Source organism: Vanessa cardui, chromosome 29 (genome assembly GCF_905220365.1).
Source record: "Vanessa cardui chromosome 29, ilVanCard2.1, whole genome shotgun sequence".
Lineage (NCBI taxonomy): Eukaryota > Metazoa > Arthropoda > Insecta > Lepidoptera > Nymphalidae > Vanessa > Vanessa cardui.
This window is the reverse complement of record NC_061151.1, coordinates 4,230,023-4,252,910: the sequence shown is the minus strand read 5'-3', so window position 1 is coordinate 4,252,910 and position 22,888 is coordinate 4,230,023. Positions and strand designations below refer to the sequence as shown.

The following is a 22,888-nucleotide window of genomic DNA, read 5'->3' as shown; positions in this document are numbered from 1 at the left end:
ACGTACAGTTTTACCTTGAGTGCATTTTAAATTTAGACAACCCGACAATCATCAGTGTATAACCAGTAATACATTGCTTTTGACGCATATCGAATAAATAAAAAAAGAAAAAAAAAAAGAACAATTATTATCTGTGCAAAATAAACGTTTGTTATGTTCGCGCGCTTTTGTGACAGCGACTTTTTTATGACTTGAGAAGTGTGATGTCTATGCGTTTCGTTAAAAAAAAAAAAAGTGAATAGTCAGAAATATTCCGCGAAATTTCGTTACAATTAAAATTATTATTTAATAAATAAATCGAATGAGTTTTAAACATCTAATAATTAAAACACATGTGCTAAGTGTTATTTTTTTTTTATTTTTTTTTTTCGGTAGTGTTTTATTACCAAGTTCGAAGTCTAGTAATTTGTGTGATATCAAACCAATCTTCAGTTATCAATGTCAGCACCAAATAAGAATTAATTAAAAAGCGATCAACATCGCTGCCAAGAACGTGACGTACAAACTAACAAATATGTATTCAGTGTGGTCTCCACTATCACAAGGAGCGGTTGTCTATCGCGTTTCTCAAATTTCGAACGCGGAGTTCTGGCTTGGAACATTATTAATATTATTCGCGTGTGAAATGGACCTACTGTATTTCCATATACTAAATGCCTTTGACATAGACTTGTTTTCATTATAAAAAAAAAATAACAATAAATTTGAATTCGTGGAATCGAAGCAAAATAGAACGCGAATATGCCAAATGCTAAATTAACAAAGACTTAGTGTTTTGTTACGTGTTTTGTATAAAATAAGAAAAGGATGAATAGAGGTGATGTTTGAAATAATTATATTGCTATCTCCCTCGTTTCGACGTGTGTAATGAGAATGACATGGACCGTGCTACGATACGTCCGTCTTGTGTGTAAACAGAAAACATCTGATTGTGTTCTAATTTCAAACTGAAACAGTTCGATTTAATTTTAGTGTGGATATTCGTTTTGATTTTTTTTTTTAAATAAAACAGTGTTGACGATTTAAAAAGTAGGTTGGTTACATGCGTGTAATTTGAAAATTGAATTTTTAATTCGAATGTGATATGAAAAATCGATTTCGAATTATTCGTGCACTGAATCGATTTTAATGCAGTGGAACGTAAACATAATAGTGAGAAATAGTGATTCATTTGTTTGTAAATACTGCGTGCTGTTTGTTTGAATTTATTTAACCTGTGAGTATGATTTATTTTTTATTAGAACGATTTAAAAGTATCGATTATTTATTGTTTTGCAAAAAGTTTATATTTAATTAAATTAATTTCGTATATGAATATTATACCTGTGCCACTTAACTGATTAAGCTGATAATTTTCACATTGTTTTGATGTTAGTGGTGGGTTATTGACATCAAAATATATCATCACATATTACCGTCAAACAGCAGTACTTGGTGTGTTCTCATTTGAAGGGTGAGTGATACAGTGTAACTACAGGCATAATCGACATAACATCTTAGTTCCCAAGTGGCATAAGTGGCGTATTGGCGATGTAAAGAATGGTTATAATTTTTAGCTTATGACAAGGAGTAACTTAGCCTACAACGATATCTTTTTTTGTTAAAATCAAACCTAAATGAAGTTGCGAAACGGCTAGTAAAAAAAAACGAATATTGAAATCTAACTGATTGAAAACTAAAGCTGTTGATCCGTATGAACTTTGATCATCCGTATGAACTCTTCGATCGAGTCATTGTGTTGATGAGATGTGAATTTGCGTTTTTTTTTTTGGGACTTGACTTTGGACTTCGGACTTAGTACATAGTAACCTCAGTCTCATTGTCCTTTAGCCATTAGATAGAATTCCTTTCCATCCTAGCAGATTCTGATACCTCTGATAGAATACTCAGAACAAGTCCAACACTCAACAACTACAACAGCCTGTTAATTTCCCATTGCTAGTCTAAGGCCTCCTATATCTTTGAGGAGAAGGTTTGCAATATATTCCACCACGCTGTTCCAATGCGGTTTGGTGGAATACACATGTGGCAGAAATCTGAAAATACGACGAAGCACGATATAAATTATAAAGATTAGAAATAAATTAAGCAAATGAATATTCAGCGGTGCTTGCAACTTTGAACCAGCAATCATCGGTTAAGATTCACGCGTTATAACCACTGGGCCATCTTGCCTCATCTGTCCAACACACATGAGCATATTATCTGCGTAGTTGGCTATATCTGATGCGACTGACCGTGACCGAAATCGGTCGTGAAGACATTTTGAATGAAAACATTCATTTCGGTATTTTCCGTACATACAATGCGTTCGTCCCAAACGATATAAGCATATAAGATATACTAAGCTTTGTACAGTCAGAGTAAGAAAGTCAGTTTACAAATTAATTCCTTTATCAAATTGTAAGCTCTTAGTACCTTTTGAATCTAAAGCACTAAACTGACAACTGCATATAAAATTAAACTTACATTGTATGATAACTTGGTTCAAAATAGTGTAACATCTTTGGACTACGTCTGGTTTTATATCAACGTGAAACCTTTTTAATGGCATAATTAGTCATTACAAATTTAAATTAGATATGATTTATTCAACTGAATTGTCATATATTCTCGCTCGGTAAAGATGATTGCTCATACTGAGCACACGAAAATAGATCTTAAGGTGACGAACCTTTTCTTACTCCGACTGTATATAGTATGTCGTTTTCAATAGCCCTGACGTGTATAGATAATTCAATGATTGAATGAGAAACAAACATACAATCAAACCCTTGTCCGCGTTTATGATCTTAATATAAATAATAATCAAATCAAATAAAAAAAATCTTTATTCAAGTAGGCGTTTACAAGCACTTTTGAATCGTCATTTTACAATTAAGTGAAGCTACCACTGATTCGGAAAGTAGATTCTACCGAGAAGAACCAGTAAGAAACTTATTATCATATTTCTGATCTTCTGAGCGGAAAGTCAGCTATCGTCAGCGATTGTAAGGCGAGGTGTTGCATTTATGCCCTTTTGTTACTAGTAGAGACACTAAGATGTTTGAGAAGTGTTTTCATTATACAAGGTCATAATTAATTGTACATCTTATATGTTAACGATATGAAAATGTCACACAATGTATGGAATTTTATTATAGAAGGGCGTGGTCTTATATACAATAATAACAGCTACAATGTCACAAGAAATTGTATTTCTAAATTATCTCGGCAAATGATCTTCTATATACAGAGCCTCACCAAACAAACAAACAGTAATCAATCACATAAGTGTAAATCTAGAATAATTTATTAACATAAGAATTAACAACATTAAATGCTTAAATATATACAAATATGAACTAAAATTAGTTACTGTATAAAACTTGACGGCGTGGAATGGTGGCAAGAATGCTAGCAGCGTTTCCCCGTTGAATCGCAATTCCGATCCTCTGGGCAAAAAACGAACCAGGTGTTATACTTTTGATGAAGCTTCTTGCACCACTACTCCAAGGGCCAAGCGTTTCGACAGCAAATGGAACACAAAAGTAATTAGATTTAAATGTAATTCTTGACATAATATCAATCTATATTAATATTATAGATGTTAAAGTAACTCTGTCGCTCTTTTACGACTAAACCTCTGAACCGAATTTGATGAAATTTGGTAGGAAGGAAACTTGAACTCCGAGAAATGACATAGGCTTTTTGCCTATCACATACCAACACCCTAAAACGTGAGACAAGCCGCGGGCGACTACTAGTATATTATAAAACTAATTACTTAGATGAATAACAGCCTGTAAATTCCCACTGCTGGGCTAAAGGCCTCCTCTCCCTTTGAGGAGAAGGTTTGGAACATATTCCACCACGCTGTTCCAATGCGGGTTGGTAGAATACATATGTGGCAGAATTTCTATGAAATTTGTCACATGCAGGTTTCCTCACGATGTTTTCCTTCACCGCTAAGCACGGGATGAATTATAAACACAAATTAAGCACATATATATAGCGGTGCTTGCCTTGGTTTGAACCCGCAATCATCGGTTAAGATGCACGCGTTCTAACCACGAGGCCATCTTAGCTCTCATTAAAATATCAAAGGTAAAATATATTCCGTGGTCGAGTAGCGTCTAGAGTCGATGTAGAAAAAGTTCATTAGTTTTCTACTTTGTCTTGGGTCTGGGTGTTTGTGGTACCGTCGTTACTTCTGATTTCCATAACACAAGTGCTTCAGCTGCTTAAATTGGGATCAGAGTAATGTATGTGATGTTGTCTAATATTTATCGATAACATTGACAAAAATAAAAACTAAAATAAAAAACTTCTCGCTGTGTTTCTTTTCTAGTGGTAGGTTTTTCTAAACAAGACGCAATACTTGATGCTTTGTGTAAGGTCGTTAACGTAGGTAACGCCATCTTTAACATTTTAGGTTCCGAGGTTGAGCAATTATTTTGGAAGGGATAATTACTATTTCCCACAGTGCCGTTGTCTATGGTACTGATGACACTAATCTACAGTGGCACTTTGTTAACCTCAGTAACTTGGAACATTCAAAAAAAGACCCTACACATTTGTTCCGGCAAGGCATCTGCTAGCCCTCTAGTGATGCAAGTATCCATGCGCGGTGGTAGTCACTTTCCATCATGTGAGTCTCCTGCTCGTTTCCCATCCATACCATGAAAACAACAATGTGATTAGTATCTATCTTCCATCTCAAATGTTGGAAGAGAGCAAATTACTTGCCGATTCCTCTCGGTAGGATGTGCATTTCGAACACGTATTAGTTTTATGTTTAATTTTGTAAACTGACAAGTAATTTACTAAAATTCTGTTATATGTGATGAAGTGCTCACAAAAGCCTTGAATGATGTTTTAATGGTATAGGTTGGCGGACGAGAATATGGTCTATATTCTCGTCTACCTGATAAGTGGTCACCATCACTCATAGAAAATGGCGCTGTAAAGAATATTAACTATTCCTTACATCGACAATGTGCCAACAAACTTTGGAACTAAAATGTTATGTCCCTTGTACCTGTAGTTACACTGGATCACTCACCCTTCAAACCGGAATACAACAATCCTGAGTACTGTTGTTTGACGGTAGATTATCTGTTGAGTGAGTGGTACCTACCCAGACGGGCTTGCACAAAGCCCTACCACCAAGTAAAACATATACTGAAATATGTTTTTATTTTTATACTTCGATTTCAATTTTATTGATTTTTCCATCGTTTCTGATTTACTGGTGTCCAACAAAAAAATTACAAAATACTATTAATTATCACATAACAAGTTAAGGTCAATGTAATTTCCAATGTTGTTGACTTGTTACCTTGTCGCAAAGTTATTCAAAAATGCGCGATGACCTATGACGTCATTAAACCTAATTGCCATGTTAGTTGGACAGGGCTGTGCCAAACTTAACACCATTTAAACCTGTGCTCACATAGTCAGACGCCTCTTTTACATTGAGCATTTTGGGCCTAGGGCCCCGCGATCGATATCAAATATCAAATATCAAATAAATATGTATAATGTAAAGATGTGATTATTAAAAAAAGTCTATAACCTTGTTTATCTATTCTAACAAAGTAGTGTTCTGTCAAAGTCATAGAGGGCCCCATTATCATTAAATAACCAGGGCCTCGAATGGGTTGAAGACCCTGCGTATAGTTATCGCTATCCATACAGTTAAAACTGTGGTTATTGGATAGCCAGTGATGAAATATTGCGGTTAATGGTTATCAGGATGGACAATGAGCGTTTAAGGATAAACAGGCCCACTGATTTGTATGATTCATACAAAAAATTACGTTACATACAAATTGTTGTTTATTATTTTTGTTATTCTAATATACGAAAGACATATAAGGACATAGCGCTTAAATAACATTTGAAAATTATTAATAAATAAATAAATAATGTATATACAAGGTTATGTATGATGATCATTTACTTTTGGAGTAGTTATTGTTGACTTTAGGAGGGATATCTATACTAATTTTATACATGGGAAAATAATTCTGTCTGTATGATACTTTGTCATAGCCAAACTACTGAACCGAATTCAATTGATTTAATAATGAAGTAAGAACTTCAAGGAGTGAAATAGTCTTTTTTGTGTCTAACCTGACGACTAACCCCAAAAGTGAAAAAGAGTTTAAATAGATTTAAGCCTGTATGTTTATATAACTTTGTATTTCATATGTTGGAAAAGTTAATACTGAGTATCTTGTTTCTTTAGGTAAAATCTTCATTCTTAACCGGTGGTATATACATTTAATATGAATCTACTTGAATAAAATTCGTTATGATTATAGGCACATTTACCCCCTAGTGGCTTGTAAGTAGATACTGGATTGAAACATCTTATCAGGTCAATAGTAAAATAAAATGTTAACAACAAAACCCATGAGAAAATAAATCATAAATAAAAATACGAGCCCGAAAAAACAATAGCCTTTCACCCTCTTCAAAATTAAATGGAACCGAACCGGAAGTATAGCGTTCCAAATAAAAAATACAATTTCCCAAATCCCTTCATAAATGACCGAGTTCTAGGCGAGAGATTCATTAAAAAAACACAATCGAATCGATAGTTGTTAGAACGCGTGCATCTTAACCGATGATTGCCGGTTCAAACCCAGGCAAGCACCGCTGATACATGTGCTTAATTTGTCTTTATAATTCATCTCGTGCTCAGCGGTGAAGGAAAACATCGTGAGGAAACCTGCATGTGACAAATTTCATAGAAATTCTGCCACATGTGTATTCCACCAACCCGCATTGGAACAGCGTTGTGATGTGTGTGTGTGTGATGTTCCAAACCTTCTCCTCAAAGGGAGAGGAGGCCTTTAGCCCAGCAGCGGGAATTTACAGGCTGTTGTTCTTGTTGTTGTTGAATCGGTAACCTCATTAAGTATTAAATAATGTTTGACTCTATCTGTCTCTTTCATGATCAAATCAGTGAACCGATTTTGATGGAATTTGGTGTGAAGAAAACATGAACTTCAAGGTAGGACATGGGTTACGTTTTTGTCTAACACATGACCTCGACGACGTCCGTGGTCGAGTGGTGTGTACACCGGTTTTCATGGGTACACCACTCTGAGGTCCTGGGTTCGATTCCCAGCATAGTCAATGTAGATTATCATTTGTATTCTATGTTGTCTTGGGTCTCGGTGTTTGTGGTACCGTCATTACTTCTGATTTTCCATAACACAAGTGCTTTACCTACTTACATTGGGATCAGAGTAATGTATGTGATGTTGTCTCATATTTATAAAATAAATAAAATATGACAACCAACCCCCAAAAAGCAAGCGAAGCCGCAGGCGACAGCTCGTTTATAATATATACTTATAAACCAATTCCATTCTCATATCTACCTACCAACTTTAGTTTGTGTTTAAGGCTTTGATGTTTGACCTCTTTTTGTTTGTATCTAAAAAAAACTTTAAGAGGATTTTAATAAAAACATGAATTTTATGAACTGCTTAAGAATTTTCTAATTTATTGCGTTCGTGGTAACGGGTAGACTGAGGTGACATTTGTCTATTTGAAGTACAAAAGAAATATTATTTACAACTACCGCCAACGATTTCTTAATTCGAAATCGTTCGAAATAAAGTGCTCGAAACGTCGGGATGATAAAAATAATTAGTATACGCGATTTAAATCCGTTAAAACTAGTTTTATTTCAATGTGTAAAAATCTAAGACAAAATTATGCTTAAGAATATCCCTTAAAATTCAAAAGTTCCATATGATATTTATGTAAGAGATCCGAAAAGGTAGCGTTTATATTTATAATTAAAAATTAAATAAACATACAGGAAATAATACTTATATCAAAATATACGTTTCCTAAACTCCAGACGTTCTTGACATACCGTTGGCAATGTGCCAGTCACAAAAATACTTGCGTTTTATGTAGAGGAAGTGATCTTATGGCATTATTGGCGGCCACTTCTGCGCGTGCGCACGTGACGTGTTTTATTTGGACACGATGTTACTAAATTGATTTTATTGAAACGTTTATCATAACTATTGGTAATCAATCATAATATTATTTTATTGTGCTTAACTCTCTGGGTCGGCGACTTTTATTATAAACATAAAGCCATACTAACCTTTTTTTATCGCTGGAAAAACGCTTTACGCGCCACGTGATGGAAAGTGGGGGGGTGTGTGAGACTCCCCGGTTTCCTGGACGCCGAGTGCGCCCAGGTCCACCGGGTATACCCATTATAAAACCAGCGGAACCCTCATCATCTCGGTGGGCGCCACGGGATCGCTCACGTATGCTACCGTGGCAAACTATACTACAGGCTAGTAGGAGCCAGTCAATTATCAAATATTCTTGAGCAAAACATCAATGCTTAGAATCATCAATGGTAGAATCTCCATTTATTTCAACGAAATTCAGTCAGATGTGAATTCATCAACCCGTTGGATCAGCGTGGTGGAATAAGCTTCAAACCTTCTCCTTAAAGCTCTCCTTAGCCCAGCAGTGGGGAATTTACGATCAATTCACTACTCATGAATATAGTACTTAATTGAAGGTTTTGTGTATAATTAATTTATTAATAAGCCGAGATGGCCCAGTGGTTAGGACGCGTGTATCGTAACCGATGATTTTGGGTTCAAACCCAGGCAAGCACTACTATATATATGTGCTTAATTTGTGTTTATGATTCATCTCGTGCTCGGCGGTGAAGGAAAACATCGTAAAGGAAACCTGTATGTGTCTAATTTCATAGAAATTCTGCCACATGTGTATTCCTCCAACCAGCAATGGAACAGTGCGGTACAATAAGTTCGAAACCTTCTCCTTCTCTTCTCAAAATTGTTGTTGTAATTTATATCGTTCAAAAAACATGTATCATAAACATTGTTTCCAACACGTGCGCATGCGCCTCTTTACAATATCATTGCCTACCCCGTCCTGTATTACGTCAAACCATCATTAACTCAATCAATCAACCCGGCGACGCAGTTCTTTGACGTACAATCGCATAAATTCAATTCTATTCAATTCTTGCTTTGATTCAAATGTTCCAAGAGAATAGTTTATTTCCGCCAACGTCGTGTAATCTCCTCTCGATCGAGTTTGGAGCAGGATTGCTAATCCCAAAGACAGTCTGTGCTGTAGACACTGTGTGTCTATATAGGGAGGAAATTCTTTTTATTATAAAGGATATACTTATATTTGGCAAGAAAACCCTGTAGTATATCTATCAAAAAACAATACGAGAATATTTTAAGAAATATGTTTTTTACAAATTACCTTTTATACGATAATGTACTGGGTCAATCAAGGGGCTCATATCGCTTATTTCTTTTGATTTTTGAGGCTTGTGCCCGTGGCTGATACCGGCTCCAAAAATAACAATAACTATAACTACATTATATAATCGTAAATCGACTTTTAAGTAGTCTAATATTTTTCATTTCATTTTACCTAGGAGGACTCTAAAAATATGTTAAATATGCAATTATTTTTATTACTTTTTAGTGCATTTTTATTAGTTTAAAAGTATTGTTTTGTTTGAAATCGGTTTTTCTTTTTGTTAAAATTTTTATTCATTATAAATCAGAAGAAAAAAATAGCTTTTAATTGATACTTCTTTTAAATACATTTTTTAAGTTGCATTTTCGACAAATTTTGAAAACTAAAAAAACGTGATACCTCAGAAATTGTTCACTTTTGCATGCATCATCATCCTCCTGCCCTTATCCCTATTTTATTTGGGGTCGGCGCAGCATATCTTCTCCTTCCATACTGCTCTGTCAGACGTCATCCCACAAATTATTTTTATTATAACAAATTATTGTAAATTGTCACCCCTATTACCTTTTAACGGGAATACTTCGAATTACCAATAACCCTGTATATGTATTTAGATTAACTACAGAATGTCTTACAACGTTTACAGTTTTTCAGTCGTTAGACAGTGCCATTTTTCCAGTGGTTAGAACGCGTGCATCTTAACCGATGATTGCGAGCTCAAACCCAGGCAAGCACCGCTGATTCATGTGCTTAATTTATCTTTATAATTCATCTCGTGTTCAGCGGTGAAGGAAAACATTGTGAGGAAACCTGCAAGTGACAAATTTCATAGAAATTCTGCCACATGTTTATACCACCAACCCGCATTGGAACAACGTGGTGAAATATGTTCCAACCTTCTCCTCAAAGGGAGAGGAGGTCTTTAGCCCAGCAGTGGGAGTTTACAGGCTGTTGTTGTTGTTGATTTATATTAAATACACAATGTATTTAAAGTACTTAATTGCATAAGGATTAATGTTATATTGTTTGAAATCGCTTCGGAAATAAGTCGGTAATTCTCGCAAAAAGTAAATTATAAAAATTGTTATTAAGATAAGCATATTATTTGATACAAGATTTTGCAGATGATAAAAATGTGTGGAATTAATACCTGTTGACTTCCAGGAAGGATACATTACATATTTTTTTAATTGTATTTTATTAATATGATTGTATTTATTAAATCTTGAAAAAGAGTAACTACTGAGTTTCTTGGCGGTTCTTCTCGGTAGAATCTACTATCCGAAACGATGTTAGCTTCACTTAATTGTTAAATGACGATTCAAAAGTGCTTGTAAAAGCCCACTTGAATAAAGTTTATTTTGATTTTGATTTTGCATATAATATGTCCCCTGTTTCTCAACCACATTAAACTACATACGACCTTATATACATACAGTATATTCTTTAACTCGATAGTATATTGGCGCGTTTAAACACACTCCACATTTTTATAATATTAACACTATTAGCATATAGATGTATTATTTGCGACCTCACGTAGGAAATTAACATAATAAAATGTTATATTAATTATATTCATTTGAATGTTTACTAAACATTTTCCTTAAACAAATGTAACACATTGTATAGTACGGACACAACTTAGATGTAGCATCGGCAATTCGTAAAACCGATTAAATCTGAATTAAGTACGCTAATACAAATTATCAATATTTATTTCTTACGTGAATATGATCTTTACACAAACGTAATAACTTGTAATATCATATGACCTAATATATTCGTCAATTTGACGCGTCGATTTACATGCACTTGCTTTCTCTGACGCGTGAATCTATAGCGACCAATAGCGTCGAATGGCGCGATAGGGAGCTATTTCTATTGGTTGTGTAAATCGGCAGTAATCGGTTTTATTTTCATTCCATTACATTTTCCGATGCTACATCTAATTTGTGTCGTACTATACGCTATCTCAAATTATCAATGTTTATTTCTTACGTGAATATGATCTTTACACAAACGTTATAACTTGTAATATCATATGACCTATTCGTTAATTTGACACGTCGACATACTTGACGAATAGCGTCGAATGGTGCGATAGGAAGCTATTTCTATTGGTTGTGTTAATAGTCATCATTGCATTTTCCAATGATACATCTAAGTTAATAGGTATCATTGCATTTTCCAATGATGCATCTAAGTTGTGTCGTACTGTACCACGTTCGTCTTGAAACTAATTATAAATGCTAGTTTCGGCCAAGAAAACTGTAACTAAAGTTCTTTACGTAGAAATTCTGAGAAGCAGACTAGAGTTTAGTTTTTGGCAGTATAAGCAGTCGACGAAAACATGCCAGTGGAAATAATCACTACATAGTATAAAACAAATCGCTTACCGCTGTCTGTCCCTATGTATGCTTAGATCTTTAAAATTACGCAACGGATTTTGTTGCGATTTTTTTAATACCTGTTGACTTCCAGGCAGGATACATTACATATATAATTGTATTTAACTGATTTGACTGTATTTTTTAAATGTTGAAAAAGAGTAACTATTGAGTTTCTTGCCGGTTCTTGGTAGAATCTGCTTTCCGAACCGGTGGTAGCTTCACTTGATTGTTAAATGACGATTGAAAAGTGCTTGTAAAAGCCCACTTGAATAAAGTTTATTTTGATTTTGAATAGATATATTGATTCGAAAGGAAGGTTTTTGTATATGATACATGGACAATATAGTAAAGAAACACTGATAGTTTTAAAAGTTTCGAAGTCTTATGTGATGTCATAAATAAAGACATCCTTTGTAGTATTTTATTAACATAAGAATTAATAACATTAAATGCTTAAATATATACAAATATGAACTAAAACTAGTTACTGTATAAATCTTGACCGCGTGGAATGGTAGCAAGAATGCTAGCAGCATTTCCCCGTTGAATCGCAATTCCGATCCTCTGGGCAAAAAACGAACCAGCCCTCCTGTCACCAGTGGAGGCAACGAGGCGAGGTGTTATACTTTTGATGAAGCTTTTTCCACCACTACTCCAAGGGTCAAGCGTTTCGACAGCAAATGGAACAAAGAAGTAATTAGATATAATGTAGTACATATTTATTATCCGCATTTTACTCGTGCAAAGCCGGTACGGGTCGCTAGTTACATAATAAGAGTAGGTAGCACGCGAAACTTTGCGTTTATTCAATAGATTTTACAAGTTTTGAAACCGATGACAAAATGACATTATCTGATCGCAAGTTTTACTTTTTTTATATAAAGCTATAGTGTCGCTTTACCCGGCCAGTAACTTTTTCCCCGCTTGTTATTAAGAATCCTCTTTAATTTCTTGCACATCTCTTGAAAGCTCTTGAAAGTAAGATCTTGACTGATCTTCTATATAAACTATAGTCCCATAATCACTGGGACAAAAATTGACTTTTGTTTTTAATACATAAATTTTGGACAACATCACATACATCACTCTGATCCCAATGTAAGTAGCTAAAGCACTTGTGTTATGGAAAATCTGAAGTAACGACGGTACCACAAACACCCAGATCCAAGACAACAGAAAACTAATAAACTTTTTCTACATCGACTCGGCAGGGAATCGAACCCGGGATCTAGGAGTTCCGTATCCATGAAAATACTACACACTACTCGACCATGGAGGTCGCCATACATAATATATTATGTCCATAATACGTTTTTCTAATAAAATACAATTTAAAAATATTGTCATATAGGTCATAACACAATAACAATCGTCGTAAACAAACATTCTGATGGCACTTATGAAACAAGGCACGGGTCACGGGTTGTTTTGTGGGCAATTTGTTAGCACTTATGACGTCATAAGTGTAACACGTGCGCTATAAATACGATCGGCGTTGATTGGAATATTTAACAAAACAAACCGAGTATGTTTGGGTAGGAACGCATTTGTTAATAGACGTGTATTATTTTCCTTTCCTGCCTCATGCATTGCTTTACGCAAATATATTTCGGTGGTTGAATATGTGATGAGTGGTACCACCTAAGTGGAGAGGATCTATATTTTTTTTGTCCCTTTTCGATATTTGCGAAAAATCCAAACCAAGTTCACCCATTCTTAAAATTTGGTGCGATAAAGAATTAGATTTTCACGATTATTAGGTGAAAACAATAGCAGGACTCCCCCAAAAATATCGCAAAACCCTTTCTTACTTATTTGTCACGGCTACACCGAATTTGATGAAATTTGGTATCCAAAAACTTTAACTTTAACCCATAGGAGAATAAAGGGGTTTTTCCTAAAACCTACGACACTTAAGGCCCTTCCATAAGACGCGGATAAAACCACGGGCGAAAGTTAGTACTATATGAATTTAGTATACATTATATACTTTTTGCTATTAATAATTCGTTTACGACTATAAAGTAACATGTACAAGTGATACTAAAAATGAAATATAAGTTTTTCCTTGTGCACTGCTGTTAATATCATCTTATATCGAAAAGTCTTGTATAACAAATTTTTAATTATTGCCTACCAATCATGAAATTAAAACGCTGTAAATCATATTACCATTCCTTACATCAATAATATAAGAACTTTGCAGCTAAGATGTTATGTCCCTTGCGCTCTTAGTTACTGGCTCACTCACCCTTCAAACCAGAACAAAATACTAAGTATTGCTGATGAGTGGGTGGTACCCAGACAGGCTTGCGCAAAGCCCTGCCATCAAGTGAATTATTTTTGGCTTCGTTGCCTATAACACAAATTCCATACTTGGAAATTCAAAAAATGAACATTGAAATAAACTTATATTCTAACTTTGTTCCTATTGGTGATGTATTATAAAAACTGGTTATCAGAAGCAGTTATATATCGAATAACCGTGATTTATCAAATATGATAAATTTTCGTAGAAATCAACATCCCTTATTAAACCTTAGGTGATGAATTTAAATACAGGGTGTATCTAAACTATGAGAAACGCTTATGTTAAATTTCATCCAGTTCCCAGGTTAAGTCATTTGTATGTAATACGTAATCGTCATCAAAATGTTACTTAATGTCACCCTTAATGAGGAAGAATCACAAATAACTATCCATTGGTGAATATACACAGTAAAAGTTTCAATAGGCTATTTGACAAAAATAAATTGTGGATTATTGTAATCACTGTATATTATGACTTTAAAAATGGTTATTTACTAACGAAACTTGAAAACAATGCTTAATTTATTCAAAAATCAATAAATAAAAATGCATTTTTTCAAACGTTTGTAACGTGACACAAAACGCTCCTGATTGGTCGGGCTTATGATTAAGTAACTTTCTTGTAAACCTTGCTTTTCTACTATATGTACCACAGATTAAAATACAGCAGAGTGACGTCATCGACCCCTTTGCAGCGCCATATTCTCCAAGTAGCGTCTTCGCGCGTTATTTAAATATGGAATTTTTAATGTGATATTTTTAGGCAAATATGTACTAGAAATAAAAAAATCAACTTTTACTGGGTTCCTTAACCTCTACTAAATAATATAAACTGGATTTTAAAAACTAGTCAAATAGCCTATTGTGATGGACTGTTCTTATAACTTGGATAATGATATATCAAGGCCATTGTTGGCGCCCGATAGGTATTTCGAGTTTACCTAATTATAGCATTTGGTGCAATGCAGTGAACTAGGCATAACCTTTGAAAATAATCTATTTAACTGTTCAAATGTTTGCTGTCAATCGTTTTTCAAAATGGTAATTAATCAAAACAAATTTGAAAGTAGAATATAGCTATTAAATTATTTTTTGTTGCATTTGTCCGATTTTTAACCGACCTAAATTTTGAGGTCGGTTGAAAAAAAGATTTAAGAAGAAGAAGTAAGATATTTTTTTCTTTGTACTTGTAATATTGTTTAATACAGTACTCCATTATTTATGAACCAATTTGGAAACTTCCAATTTGGTTTGGTATATATATTGGGTATGTTTCCCGAATCAAATCAAATCAAATCGAAATAAAAATTATTCAAGTGGGCTTTGCAAGCACTTTTGAATCGTCATTTAACAATTAAGTTAAGCTACCACTATCAGGACCTGCTGCTACAAAATAAATGTGAATCATATGTAAAAAATAAAAAGTAGGCTCCGGCTACCGGTTCGAAAAGTAGATTCTACCGAGAAGAACCGGCAAGAAACTCAGTAGTTACCGAATGGTCTCATATAAATTTGAAGAATAATGTACCACCTTATAGGTCGAATAATTTATTTATATTATTTATTTCTAATATCTACTTATAATTTAATTGCTAAGCACATTCCACAATATTTTTGATCAATAAATTCAGACCGTGTGAAGTCAGGTTACTAGGACAGTAATATTATTTAAGAACCTCTTCCAAAACGCTACAGCCTCTTGTCTAAGTTTTACCTATATAGGTGTAGCAATTTTTAGGTAGGTATTTGCGTTTTTGTAGTTAAATATATGGATCCCAACACGAATTACCATTAAATTAAGCGCCACAACCTTCGATTCTAGTCACTGTCTTGGCAAACCACATTACCTCACTATGTATACGGCAATCTTACTAAAAGTAACCATACTAACATACTAAAAGTTACTAAAGAATACGTATGACTTATGACTTTTTCTTTCTAAGCTAAGCTAAGCTAAGCTAAGCTAAGCTAAGCTGATGTTACATAATTCTACTAAAATTTTTTTGTTGCTGGCAAACCTTTACGTTTTTCTCTCACAAGGCATGGGGGGGGGGGTTCGTTTCGGGGACAACGGGCACTGAAATCATTAAAAACCAGTGGTACCCATTCAATCTTTTAGGAAAATGTTACGGTATTGGTTACTCTGATAGGTCCACCTCAACCTCCCCATCCTATGCGATTGTAGGATACAGTGTTACGATACGAATTATACATCGATCCAACTTTTACCGAACAGGTTTCGATACGCTTTCGATAAAGTAGCAATTTGTTAGTAGAATGGACCTCCTTTTAGACAAGATTGATTTGTGTTGACGTATTTCTTTCATATACGTGACGTAAGAGATTTATCAATTAATTGCTTAAGTCATTACTGTTTTGGGTCGTTGTGTAACAATTCGGTCTCAGGCTATAGTGTGTCGTCGTGTGGTCTCCCCAAAAATTTACCGGCTTTAATACATACAATAAAACTCTATTGACATTTAGTATTAGGTTAGACCTCCATGGTCGAGTGGTATGTACACCGATTTTCATGGGTACGCCACTCTGAGGTCCCGGGTTCGATTCCCGGCCGAGTCGATGTAGATTACCATTAGTTTTCTATGTTGTCTTGGGTCTGGGTGTTTGTGGTACCGTCGTTACTTCTGATTTCCATAACACAAGTGCGTCAGCTACTTACATTGGGATCAAAGTAATGTATGTGATGTTGTCTCATATTTATTATATTTATTAATGATTTCCTAAGAAGCGAGCTGGCCCAGTGGTTAGAACGCGTGCATCTTAACCGATGATTGCTGATTCAAACCCAGGCATGAATGAAGCACATGAATATTCAGTTGTGCTACTGAATATTAGTGTGCTTAATTTGTGTTCATAATTCATCTCCTGCTCGGCGGTGAAGGAAAACATCGCGAGGAAACCTGCATGTGTCTAATTTCATAGAAATTCTGCTACATGTGTATTTCATTGTTGTTGTTGTTATAATTTCATACAGGTCTACATTAGACCCAATCGAAAGCTATACAAGAGATATCTGCAAAATTCGTTAAATCGAGATATTTCTATATTAAATTCTTGAAATTCAATGGCATGACATTTCAACGGGCGGCCATGTTCGTTTACGGGTGCGTTCAGTAACTAAGTGACTTGGAAAAAACATTTGACGGTATTATTTTTAAATAGAGTCGAGATGGCCCAGTGGTTAGAACGCGTGCGTCTTAACCGATGATTGCGGGTTCAAATCCAGGCAAGCACCGCTGATTCATGTGCTTAATTTGTCTTTATAATTCATCTCGTGCTCAGCGGTGAAGGAAAACATCGTGAGGAAACCTGCATGTGACAAATTTCATAGCAAAATTCTGCCACATGTGGATTCCACTAACCCGCATTGGAACAGCGTGGTGGAATATGTTCCAAAAACCTTCTCCTCATAGGGAGAGGAGGCCTTTAGCCCAGCAGTGGGAATTTACAGGCTGTTGATGTTGATGTTGTTGATGATTTTTAAATAAACAATAGTCAGAGTAACAACCTCCAAATATAGTTTCAGTCATACTAACTCATAGACTTAGTACTTATCATATTAATTTTTAATGTCTTATGTCGAAGTCTGTCTGTCTGTCTGTCTTCTTACGTCTAAGTTCCTAGTGATGTTTTTCTTTTTGGGTAATGTTTTTTTTTCTCAAGGATAAGGGTTTTTTAGTTTTAGTTTTTTGTCCTTATAATTTCATTTATTTATTTTCGTGTGTTTATGTTTACCCAAGAGTCAGGGGCCATCTGAAAATCAGTGCTGTGCATTAGCTTATACTGAGAACCCCTTGCTACCTACACTGTATTCTTTAAATTTAATTATTTTCTTCTGTATAATCTATGTAATGTATGTGTGTAGCAAAATAAATGGTTTAACTGTGTACCAAATTATTATATCTAGTATTACGCTAGGCACGATGAAAACGAATCCACAGTAAATTATAGATCAATGTCTGTAAAAAAGTTTTTTTTTTTTTAATTTATTTAAACCATTTTACATAAGTTTACAAACAATAATACACTCCATAAATCACCGGGATTTGTCCGGAGTGTTAGGTGAGAATACAGTTCTAGTACAAAATCAAGTAAATACAAAGTATTAACAATCAATCGACTTCAATAATTAAAAATATAGTGGATAGTTCAATAAATAGAAAAACCGGTTTACTTGGTGGTAGGGCTTTGTGCAAGCCCGTCTAGGTAGGTACCACTCACTCACCAGTTATTCTACCGCCAAATAACAGTACTCAGTTTTGTTGTCTTCCGGTCTGAAGGGTGAGTGAGCCAGTGTAACTACAGGCACAAGGAACATAACATCTTAGTTCCCAAGGTTGGTGGCACATTAACGGTGTAAGGAATAGTTAATATTTCTTACAGCGTCATTGTCTATGGGCGATGGTGACCATTTACCATCAGGTGGCCCATATGCTCGTCCGCCAACCTATACCATAAAAAAAAAAACATATTATATAAAGCGAACTCAAACTATATTAGCTCATGCAAATGTGGTTAATACACAGACCGTCTCGGTCCGTACACTTACAGGATTGAGAAAATAAGATTTTAATTGAATTTGTAAGTTAATTTTAGTAATTTTATTTTTAAACAATATATAATAATACCAATAATAATATGATGACCTCTGTAGTCGAGGGGTGTGTGTGTGTGGTTTTCATGGGTTCGCCACTCCGAGGTCCCGGGTTCGAATTCCGGCCGTGATAATTTTCTATGTTGTCTTGGGTCTGGGTGTTTGTGGTACCTTCGTTTCTTCTGATTTTTCATAACACAAGTGCTTTAGCTACTTACATTGGGATCAGAGTGATGTATGAGATGTAGTCTCATATTAAAAAAAAAAAACAGATCAAGTTCGTTTAGTACAATGGGAGTTATAAGTAAACGTATTTGTTTACTTTAATTTATTTCACCCGAGCGAAACCAGGTTTTCTTATAGTATAAAATAATCATGACGGGATTTGAGATAACTTTACTGAATATAAGCGGTTAAAAAAAGCTATACTTAAACAAATGTACGGAAGAATTGAGAATATCTTTAAGAAATGTTGATTAAGTTCACATTTAGGGTTCCGTATCCAAAAGTAAAATTGACCTTATTGCTAAGGTCCTCAGTCCGTTACAGGCTGTATATCATGAACCGTAATAGTTAAGCAGTGCACAGACGATGTATTGCTGTTGCCGCTATAACAATAAATACTAAAAAAGAAAAACAAATGAAGCGCTCTCCCATACCAGACATGAATTATTTATCTTTTTTATAGGTACGGAACCCTTTATCCGCACTACACCCACTCGCACTTAGCCGTACTTTTTAACAACCTTATCATTAATCATTTAAATATCGAAAGCCCTTTAGCACTTCCGCGAAACCTTTGAAGTTTAAAGGTTGATATTAGTCATCGGCGAGGTTAAGTAAACATATTTACATACATAAAAGATAAAAAAGATATATTTGTTTATATATAAATGTCTTTAATTAAATTAGTGATATCGTGTGAAATACTTTGTTTACTTTTAATTAAGAGTTATGATCATCTTACTAGTAAAGTAAAGTAACAGCCTGTAAATTTCCCACTGCTGGGATAAGACCTCCACTTCCATTAAGGAGAGGGCTTGGAACATATTCCACCACGCTGTTCCAATGCGGGTTGGTGGAATGCACATGTAGCAGAATTTCGATGAAAATTATATGGTAGTATATGCAGGTTTTCACACGATGTTTTCCTTCACCGCCGAGCACGAGATGAATTATAAACACAAATTAAGCACATTGTCGACCTCTATGGTCGAGTGGTGTGTACACCGGTTTTCATGGATACGCCACTCTGAGGTCCCGGGTTATTTATTTGTTGTAAAAAAACTATGCGAGTTTCTAATCGTTTCTTCTCATTGGAGGCTGTATTCCGAAATGATAGTTTGTGTTTAAAATTTACCGATACAGAGACGCTTTATTATCATTAATATCTTTAAGTTAATACATAAAAAAACAGTTCTTATTACAGTTCTTATAAGACGATTACAGTTAAATCTTTATCGATATAGTTAGTTAGTTAGTTAGATGGGGAGGGGTGTTAGTTACAGAGCTTGACTGGTGACGTAATACAAAAGGGAAATTTTATCATCTTAGTTTCGTGGGCTAACCCATTGACCATATAAGGAATATTTAAAAAAATGTCCTAATGTCTAAAGGCCAGTTATAATAAAAGCGAAGAGACCGAAGCTGCAACTAGTTATTGCCCGCGGCTTCGATCCCGTTTTAGGGATTGGTTTTTATATGGGCCACCTGATGGTAAGTGGTCACCATCACCCATAGACAATGAAGCTGTAACAAATATTAACTATTCCTTATATCGTCAATGTGCCACCAACCTTGGGAACTAAGATGCTATGTCCCTTGTGCCTGTAGTTACACTGGCTCACTCACCCTTCAAACCGGAACACACTGAGTACCGTTATTTGGCGGTAGAATAACTGATAAGTGGGTGGTACCTACCCAGACGGGCTTGCACAAAGCCCTACCACCAAGGTGTGTCTGTGTCCTTTCTTGGACTTTAACTTAGCTTCATACCAAATTTCATCAAATTCGGTTTAGTGGTTTGGCAGTGAAAGAGCGACAGACAGACAAACAGATAGGCAGAGTAACTTTCACATTTTTATATTTTTAGATATAAAAAATTGGTATCAAATATCAATCTAAGCATTTTCTGAGTCTGACTGTACTTTGTTTTTATATTTCTTGGTCTGCGCTCCACTTTTACCCCGAATTAATTCTAATTAACATGACTAATGGAAATTCCCCACTTTTAGGGCGCGTTCCCTTTTGTTGTTGTTTTTGTACTGTGCTAGAAAGAGATGGGTATATACGTAGCATGGTAGTTAATATTGCGTACAATGAAAATAATTTTTCATCAATATACATATGTAGTTTAGTAACGTTAGCTATTTGGGCGTTCGATAAAACCAAATACTAATTTAATGTAATACTTTTTTAGTAATAAATATGTACATTAATAAAAGAAGTAGGTATATAATTAAAAACAAGATTATATACGTTAAAAAAAACCGTGGATCTAATACTTGTAGTTCCGGGTAGGGTATATTATATACATACATAATTGTATTTGAATAACATAACTTTGTATTTTAAATGTTGCAGAAACTACTGAGGTTCGTACCGGTTCTTCTAGGTAGAATCTACATGAACAGATAGCATCTAATATAATCTTGTTAATTGAATATTCAAAAGTGCTTGTAAAACTGTACTTGGATAAAGTACATTTTATTTTAAAAAATTAAATATAATGCCTAAAATAAACGTATGGTGCTAGTACTGGAATAATGGAAAAATTATAACATTTCTGAATTGCTTGGATTTCCATTTCTTGACTTTCTGGGGCAAAGTATTCTACCCTATAAGAATAGACTTTAGTTCTTTTCATCATACTTATAAAGCAATCCATTATTAGTTTCTAAAATAATGGGACATGGTGTTGTTGGCCATAATGACCTCTATAACGTCAAGGGCGGGGAGGCGAATTATAATACTCATAAGATGTTGGGAACTTATGGGCTCAAAATACGCGCATCCAAAGAGTGTCCTCTGAGGCCGGACTTCGGCTTAGGACGACGTCCTCAAAGGGAGTCACATATTACAACTGTCGAGACCCTATATATATTTGGTCGAACCAAACGCTAGCGCGATTCAGAAATCACAAATTAAATTTGTGGTAGTGTGTTACTTTGAAAATTATAAAGGTATAGTACGACGCAATTTAGATGTAGCATCGGCAAATTCAATAAAACCGATTACTGCCGATTTATGCAACCCAATAGAAATAGCTCCCTATAATTGTTATTTGATTGATGAATTTAATTGATGTTTTGTTAAAAAGGTTTATTTGAATTTGGAAGGAATATTTGACAGTGATTATTGGAAGATGGTAGTCATTGTAGGTGTGAATAGAGATTTTATATGCATTTAGAAAAATCTTACAGACAATATAAAGTTTTAATGCACTGTTTTATATGTTTTATATTACGAATTACTTTAATGTGATGTTTTCTTCATATGATCTTCAATAAATAATAATAATCATAATAGTAAATGCGCTCATAGTCATGACGTATAAAGCAATAATGCTAGATCCTTATGGAACAATCTGCGGTTTTCTCAGCCTATCACCCTCACCCCGGTCGCTTTAGACTGTAAAGCCCTTTATAAATATATTTTTGTCTATATATCTTAGTTATTTTGTTGTATTTTTCTGCTAAATAATTGTGTATGAGTATGCGGGCGAGATATAATATAAGAGATGTATATTAGTAATAATGCAGATGGTTTTATGTGAAACGTTGGCAAAGCTACAAGAGCACTTTGTATTGAAGGTTTGTGGATTTCAAAACTATTCACAAATAAATTCGCATAGAACATGAGTTAAGGAGAAAAATTACTCGGACAAAATGGTAGAGTTCAAAGCTTACTATTAAATAAATACACATACATTACTCTAATCCCAATGTTACTAGCTAAAGCATTTGTGTTATGGAAAATTAGAAGTAACAACGGTACCACAACCTTCCATTTGAGTTGGATTTGCTGTCCCATAGGATTATGTTTGTGGTAACAATTTAGCACTAAAATATGTCCCGCGTCTCTTGAGAATGGCTACCTTGGAATGTAGATTCTAGCAAGAAGAATCGGCAATAAACTCAGTATTTCATAGTCGATTGCACTAAGGAAGAATTTAGTCTCCTTCCAATTAATTATCAATTAATGTTGTATAATAAGACGCAGTTTACGACAACTCGATAGAAATTCTACCGCTAAAGCAATACTTGGTGTTGCGTTCAGGTTTGAAGGGTAGGCT

The 22,888-nt window shown here is 34.7% G+C and overlaps 1 protein-coding gene across 1 annotated transcript in view; it reads left to right on the top strand.

The window, feature by feature from the left end:
* Positions 1 to 495: 495 nt before the first annotated feature.
* LOC124541956 (TBC1 domain family member 4) overlaps positions 496 to 22,888 on the top strand; it is a 57,424-nt gene continuing 35,031 nt past the window's right edge. Inside the window, exon 1 of the mRNA XM_047119895.1 lies at positions 496 to 1,216. The gene's annotated coding sequence lies outside the window, so the exon portion shown is untranslated. The remainder of the gene's footprint in view (positions 1,217 to 22,888) is intronic.